Here is an 8,410-nt window from a genome sequence, read left to right on the forward strand (position 1 = left end):
AGCTTTCTTGACAAGGTGTTGGTCTTAGCCAAAGAGAAATGATGGAAAGACCTTACTTCACTTTACTTTCCTCTTAATTCCCTATATACCACTAGCTCAAGACTGCCATGAAGAGCAGAATTTTTATATAAAGGTAGGGAATAATGGAGGGGAAAATATAGCATAGTTTGGAACAAGGAAGAACTGAAAATTATTCAGTTTTCAGACATTATTGGTTTTAAAATGTTCCCAGTCCATCTTTAACTCCAAACTTAAGATGCTAAACCAAGGCCATCTACACTGGGTTTCTATCCCTAGCAACACAGTTGCAGCATCGTTCCTTCTGGTGTTTGTTTTCTTTAACCTAACCCAGATCGTATTGTTAAGTATGACTTCCACCACTACAGATGACAGCAGAAAGTATGTAAGTGCATGAAGGCAGGCTCATTTCTTCGAGTTCATTTCTTCTATCACAGTGAATGACCAAGAACTTCTAGGTCAGCCCACTGAAAGCCAGTGAGATGACTTTATATAATCAAACTCCTATTAACCCATTTATACCTGAGGCTGCAATTTTTTGAATTTTTCCAATCAGACCTTGGCAATGACCTTGAGCAGCAGGATATAAATAACTCCCACATGCTTAGTGTTCCAATAATGGAACACTAGGCATAAGTGGGCTAATATTAATAAATAAAAAACCTACATGACTTAAAACTTTTCATTCATTTAACTAGCATTTATATAGCACTGAAAATTGTGCCATAGACTGTGCTAATTCATGACACACAGAAAGATGAGTAAATCAAAGTTCTTGGCCGGAAAGAACTCAAAAGACAGATCATTTCAATTCGGTGCTTTGTAACAGTGCTGTAACCCAGTGTGACTGTGTTTTGTTGGAGCACAGAGGAGAGTAATTTTCTCTGGGGAATTGGGATGAGGGGACCTCACACAGAACGTAACATTTGAGATGTGGCCTTGAAGAATGAATTGGAGCATTCCAGGAAGACAGAAAAGAAGGTCTATTCCAAGCACAGGGAACAACATGTGAGAGGCATGTTGGAGTATCTGTCTAGAGAGATGAACCAGGAGGCGCTGACAGTCTTTACGGCCTTCATAAAGCAATGATGTAACCAAATCAGTTTCTTAAAACTGACTTCAAAGCTCTGGAGATGCCATGCGGCATCATCGCTACTTACCCTTTTAAAGAAATTTTCCTTAGATGTTGTATACATTAGTCAAGAAAAATTCAGCCAGTTGTCTTGGGTATTTAGACACAATTTTAAAATTTCATCCAGATAGGCACTAGATAAACCCAGTAATAGGTTTCTAGCCTTGTGGTTTACTCAGTACCTAATCATTGTGGTCCCAAATCAGAGCACTGTATAGAGACCACAAAATGACATCTGAATACAAAGTAAGGATGAATTAGGTGGGCAAGTCCAACAAAATGCAACCATGGAGGCCAGATGCGGTGGCTCACGCCTGTAATCCCAGCACTTTGGGAAGCCAAGACGGGTGGATCACCTGAGGTCAGGAGTCTGAGACCAGCCTGGCCAACATGGAGAAACTCCCTCCCTACTAAAAATACAAAAATTAGCCGGGCGTGGTGACACCTGCCTGTAGTCCCAGCTACTCGAGAGGCTAAGACAGGAGAATCACTTGAACCCAGGAGGTGGAGGCTGCAGTGAGCTGAGATTACAGCACTGCACTCCAGCCTGGGCGACAGAGCAAGACTCTGTCTCAAAAAAAAAAAAAAAAAAGCAACCATGGAGCTGATTGGAAAGTCCAGTCAATTCCTGGTTATTTCTGTGTGGATGAGCCACCATTTGCTGTACTCCACTGCCTACTAATAGTAAGACCAACCATTCACTGAGTGACTATTATGTGTCAGGAGCTTTACCTATGTAACAATCTCTAACCTCCACATGCCTTAGTTGGAAACCTGGCTCTACCACTCACCTTGACTTCGGAAAAGTTGCCTGACTTCTCTATGCCCAAATTTCCGCATCTATACAACGGGGATACTCTATGTGAGCACTCAGAAAATTGAGGAGCACAATTTCTTTTTTGCTGTTATAATTATTAATAGCCAAACTAAATTACTCAGTAACCCTTTGCTGCCAAGTATTACCAATATAAAATCTGCCCTAAATGAAGGCAACTAGAAAGGTAAATGTCCTATAAAATGATTACAGCTTCCAAAAATAATACAGAAATGACTTCAGACGAAGTCTTTATTTCCCTTCATGATTTGGGACCATAGAAGGATGACATTATTCTTAAGCTGTGTGGCTGTAGCTCTCAAAATTCAGCATATATAAAAATCACTTAGGAAACCAGTTGAAACTGCAGATTCTTGAGCACACTCCCTCCCCACCCAAGATGCTGGTTCAGGAGGTCTGAGATGACTACTGAGTTTTATTGTCATTTCTTACTTAAAGAGAAAGGGAAAAAATCTGGAGGTTTTTTTCCCTCTGTTAATTATGTGAGCCATCAGCTCAAAGCCCCCACTATTAACTGGAAGCCCATTTGGATTTCTGCAAATCCAAAGCTTCATTCTCTTTCATGTTCTCTTGGCTCTAACCCAATGCCTAGGTTCCCCCAGGTCCAGAATTCTCTGAAACTAACTATTTTGCCTTCTTCTAGGAGTAGGGAAAGTAGGACTGACTTTCCAATGTTTAACCCTTGAGAAATAGCTGCAGTGGTTTAGCACATCAAAGGCACGAGTATGCTATAGCAACAGGAGGAGGGATTTCTCCCAGCCTTCAATTTTTCTTTTTCTTATAAAATTAGGGTAAGCACTGAAAAGTAGAAATGAAGTAAAAGGCTGAGAAAATCTTGTTCTTCCTCTTACTCTCTTAAGATACTTTTTGAGATAAATCCCTGGGCAAGGAAGTGCTAACATTTTACAGAAATTATAAAGCATCAAGACTCACAGGGAAAACCCTGTTCTTATCCCAGCACTCACTTTCAGAGGGCACTCCAGAGCCCAGGCAAAGCTAGCCTGGAAAACACTGAATTGATGACTTTGCCACACCAAGGTTTCTCCCCGGTGGGGTATGTGCCAGGCGTCTCCTCTGTGCCTCCCTGTGCTGGGTCCTCACGTGCTGCATACTCCCTGGACTCGGTCCCACCTCCACCAGCCTCCTAGGCAGGAGGAAATGCAGAATCTGCTCTACCCCAGGTTGCCGCTGACAACTGAAAACTGAGTCCAGGGAGACAGCGTCCTGGGCAGCCTGTTTTTGCTCTTTCCCAATCTGTTCAATTCAGTTTCCTGCCGACAGGAGTGTTCTCTTTTGCCAGCTTTAAATCACTGAGTGCCCTGGGCATAGGCCCGGCCTCTGGAGCTGTGCCCAGTGCTTGGCCCACTGCTTGGCTCACTGCCCAGGAGTTGTCAAGTGTCTGGACAGGGTATCTGTCCCTTCAGCTGCCTGTCCTCCAATCTTCTCCTTGGAACAGTGAGATGGGACACATCCATCCTTGTCATTTTTCCAAGCCTACCCAAAAGCTTCTTCATGCCCTTGTTATGGGAATGGCGCAGTATGGTTACAAGCATGGGCTAAATGGGGAGGGTTCTGGGAATTTTAAAGGCATTTAGGGATTCCTTCTGAGCCCTCCAGTGGTCATAAAATATTTTAAAGGGCTTCTGGGCCCCAGGCTGTGGGTTCTCCAGGAACCACAACCTGAAAGCAGCCTCTGCTTACAGGCCTCTTCTAGAACTTCTTCATCCTTAAGATCCTTTGACTAAAAATAGTTTTTTGGGGGTGGGGGCGGAAATAAACCTGGCTAATTTTATCTTTAAAGAGCTTGTGAGGCTGAACCTGTTAATCTGTGCTCTGCCAGAGGAGGCCTGATGGGGGCACACTACAGGATACCGACTGGAGGAGAACAATCAGGAGTGTGGCATAAAGAAGGAACCACCAGCTAGGAGGAAGGATGGGAAGGCTGGAGAATCCTGGCAGGTCAGATTTCCCACACCAGGCTCCTAAACACAGAGATTTCCACTATATGTAAATCTCCAAAGTAGGATGCATTCAGAAAATTGTAGGAAAGTAAACATATTATTTTTCCACTAGGTGGGTGGCCATCGCACGTGTTACATATCTGGAAATTTAAGTCAGAGCAGCTTGATCCTTTTCATATCTAATTCTTAGTAGTAGTTCCAAGCCAGGTTGGTATTGCTTATTAACAAAACCAAGGCTTCTTCTCGCACACCCCACCGCCCACCATAAAAAGGCAGTTATCCCTATAACATAAATCTATATATTAAAAAATTTTGCTATGTTTCCAAAATCATAAGCAAGAGAACCAGGTTCTTTTCCTAATTCAAGATTCTTTATTTCCATATAAACAGAAAGAGATGTCTGATTAGGTTTTTAGAAAACAAGTTTAGCTTGCAGAATAAGCCATTAGAAAAAAATCTCAATTTTACCTTTATGTACAGCACATTTGGAAAGAAAAACAATTGTGGACCAAAGAAATCATGAAATGCTAAAATGTAATTGCCATGATGACTCTGATTATAGCCACAGTCAAAAGATATTCTAAACTTTTAAACCCATAGTTTAGTTAACTTTTTTTCATGTCTACTCATTATAATAACAAGTCACAGAACAAATGGTCATTTAGAGCATTATTTATCTAATTCCCACATTTGCAATGAGCTGGAGATACTTTCCACATTCCACTTTTAAAAAGTCACTAAAAATTCTTTGGGTCGCAGGAGTAAAATTAAACATCCTGCCATGGATAATGGTAAGTGAAATTGCAATCTGTGGTCTGGGTGTAAAGATTAGCTTCACTCCAAAGCATTCCCAAATAGAATAACTCCAAATGATAAACTTTTCTTTAATATTCCTTATGGACAAAGAGATTCTATAACAACTTGAGGAAAAAAACCTATTCTATGTTGTGTGAAAACATTAAAGATATTTTTATCCATAAAACTACAATTATTATCAAGGGTTTACTAACCCATTTAGGATTTTAGAATCTTTCCTGTCTCATTTTAGCATACGGTACTTTTTGGCTAAATACATAAACTCATTATAATTTCAACACAGAATTTTTTACAGCAGCAGCAGTAGCACTCCCAAACATGTAAAAACATGTTACAGGTTATAAAACAGCAACAGATTTCAAGTGCAGTCAAAGTAATCTCAGATTAAAACTGGCAGCAAGTCCTAATAAGCACATTCACCCAAAAAATAGCATTAGAGATTGGTTATTAAAAACAAAGAAGGAAAATAGAAATAGGACATGAGTATAGCATAATACAAATACACACACACACACACACACACACACACACACAGCGAGAGAGAGAGAATATAGGATGCATAGGTATTAAAATACGTATATATTTTAGCAGACAGAAAATCCCAAACAGCCCTATAGGAAACAGGTATCTCTCTGTCACAGAACTGCTTTCATTTTGACCCAAATTTGCTGGCTTACTTGAAATGCTTTTACCTTTCTCATTACAAATTCATTTAAAGTAAAACTGTAGAATCTTGAAATTTAGAGCATTAAAAATTATTTATCTTAAGGGAATGAATTCTGCCATTATTTCATATACTATTTCTTTTCTTTTGTCATTTATTTGGTGTTAAATTTTGCAAATTTAGTCTAATGCCAACCAGTGATCTGCCTGGGAAACTTGCCTTAGCAGGCAGATGTCCAGATCAAAAAATAGCCTAGCCTATCTTTATGGAAGAAATATACACAAACATTCACACATCATACAAAACAAGGTTGAAATGGGTGGGGCCACTTGATTGACGTCCATTTGTCACTTTCATTGGAAAATTTCATGGGCAGCTTCCAATATGCTTAGACAAATTTAGATGAATGAAAGCGCTGACTAATGATGCTATTATCTATATACCAAATATAGAAGAAGGCCTGAAAACTCTGAGTCGCTCATGTGAACTACTAAAACAAGGGGGGAGGAGAACTTAGAAAAATGAGAAAGATATATGTTAAGACAGCAAATTAATGAAAAGAAATAGCATTCAGATATGTAAAATGATAAAACCTTTAGTTTGGGGGAAGATCTTAGTGTATTCAACAGGGCCAAGTCTTTAAGAATTGCAAAAAATGCAGTATCTACCATCTTTTTAGCAATAAAATTATTTTAACCATCAATAACTAAGGGTTGTTATTTTAGGAGAATGAAGTCAATACATTTGTTTTCCTGAGGCAGGCAGGGGCAGTATTGTGCTATTGCTGAACTTCATTAATATTCATTAATTTTTAAAGCAGTTTGGTTAGCTTTGGCTATTTATGCAGATATTTTGCCTTTAAATAAAAATAATGACAAGAACTTCATTATTTAAAAAAGTAATTAGCATGAAATTCAAAACCTACATTTTCATTAGTGGACATTATTCACTGGAAAGTATATATTTTTCAGAAAGATCTGTTTTAATTGAATTTCTAGGATAAAATTCTAAAAATCATGCTGACTAAAATAACCTAAATGTAACTGAAATTAAACTGAAAATACTTTACAAATTTTTCAAATCAATCTCCACTTTAAAGAATACCATAGTTGACCCAATTAGTTCTGCAAATGAATTCAGTTGTTTGACATTCTTCAGCATTTCACAGTAGACGATTTTCACCCATCCAGCGCCTTAGATCTCTAAAGCCCCCAATGCACATTTAGTGATATTTACCTTATGAAGTAACTAAATCCAGATGAGCATAGAGCTCACATCACTGTAAAAAGAAATTGTTTCCTCGTGCTTCCCACTCCCATTCCGGAACTAGAAACTGAAAACTCTGAAAATTATCCTTGTGCAAGTAGGGAATTTCAGACAGAAATGCAAAATAGTTTTATTTGTAATATAAGCCCAACCATAGGAACCATACAATACCTTGTTCTGCGAAAGGCCTCCAGTGTTTGTAAATCAGGCTTTTTACACTATGACAGATTAACAACCAGGGCAAATAATTCACGCACATGGAGTTGGAAATGGAATTCTCCACATGTCCTTCATTCACCTGTCCACACTGAGGTCCAATATGTTGAGTAGTACTTTGTGGACTATAAGAAAATAAGTAAATAGAAATACCACCCAAAGAACAGGAGTCTGAATAAATAATTAAGGGACATTTTTGAGGCATGGCCAAGGGGAAAATTTTACTGTAGTGAATAGCCAAACTTTTCAAAAAACACATTTCTCTCCGCCCTGCCACCATCCCCCCACCGTGTGTGTGTGTGTGTGTGTGTGTGTGTGTGTGTGTGTGTGTGCACGCATTTAAGGACTGCCTGCTTTATAACTGTATTTTAATCCATTTGATTTCTGTTTGTCCAAAGTACCCTCCAGTTTCAAGAAATGCCCCGGTTACATTTTCTTCAGATTTTGTTTTTTGTTTAAGGTAAGCTGGCCCCTTAAGACTAATACAATTTTCCAGTTTAGGGCAGTTTGAAAAAGAGGGGAAAGCATCTTGCTTCTTGTTATTGAAGATACATGACTGTAGACCTAATTTTTCCAAAAACATACTCACTAACAGATGACCAACAAGAAGAGAAAATTCAGCTCCTCGCTTCCTAAATGGATGAAACCTGCCTCCCCACTCCCACAATATCATAGTGGGATAATGCGTAATATTAATCTCTTCAGAGATATTTACTCACTCCGACTTATTTTTGAAGAGTAGAGAAGAATGTTGCTGCACCCACAGGTGGACAGATACTGAACCCTCTCAGCCGCCCCATCTGCCTGGACATCACGTGGGGTATTACCGCAACCCCCTTTCTGTTCTCCCCTGTTTGAGTGCAGTACTAGTGGCTTCCCAAAGCAGATACAAAGTTATTATCAGTGTCTGAAGTTCCAGCTCCTCCACAAAAGCCTGTGGCCCCCAAGTAGCACCCCTTCATGAATGCCTGTGTCTCAACTCTGCAAGGCCGACCTTGTCCTCTCCATCATCTGAGCAGGATTGACCCTGTTCGGGTAAAACTATGGAATGGAAAGTGTTAATCAGGGTCCCCAGGCGCTGGGGGAGCACCTGGAGCATCTCAGCAGGGGAGCAACTGGAAACCACAAACATCAAACTGTGTTGCTGCAACTTGAACTAAACGCCGAGACCTGGCTGAGGGAGTCAGTTAAGTTTAGACCAAATGGTCTTAATCAAGGATACCAGAACAGACCTCTCAAAGACAGAAATGATGGTACATCCCTGCCCTCCAATCCTATGGATTTTTTTTAATGTTGCAATTTAAGTCTCAGAATACATTTTATGACCCCAATGCCCTTTATTCCGAAAGATCCCGTGAGATGTCTGCAGAAATGTCCTGCAGGAGCGTGGAGAGCACAGTGGGCGTCCCGGCCCTCTCAGCTTTGCCTCGCCATCACTTCCATATAACCTTTGTTGCGGGGTCGGGGGACCTAAAGCCACCTTCGCCCCTGTCCGTACATCC

At 40.1% G+C, this 8,410-nt stretch overlaps 1 protein-coding gene across 1 annotated transcript in view; it reads right to left on the reverse strand.

Annotated features, from left to right (window-relative positions):
- Positions 1-7,662, reverse strand: part of ATG10 (autophagy related 10) — a 424,208-nt gene extending 416,546 nt beyond the window's left edge. The window contains exon 1 of the mRNA XM_032156923.2: positions 7,628-7,662. The gene's annotated coding sequence lies outside the window, so the exon portion shown is untranslated. The remainder of the gene's footprint in view (positions 1-7,627) is intronic.
- Between the last annotated feature and the right edge of the window lie 748 nt (positions 7,663-8,410).

The sequence above is a fragment of the Hylobates moloch genome, unplaced genomic scaffold (assembly GCF_009828535.3).
Source record: "Hylobates moloch isolate HMO894 unplaced genomic scaffold, HMol_V3 SCAFFOLD_6, whole genome shotgun sequence".
In the NCBI taxonomy this organism is placed as follows: Eukaryota; Metazoa; Chordata; class Mammalia; order Primates; family Hylobatidae; genus Hylobates; species Hylobates moloch.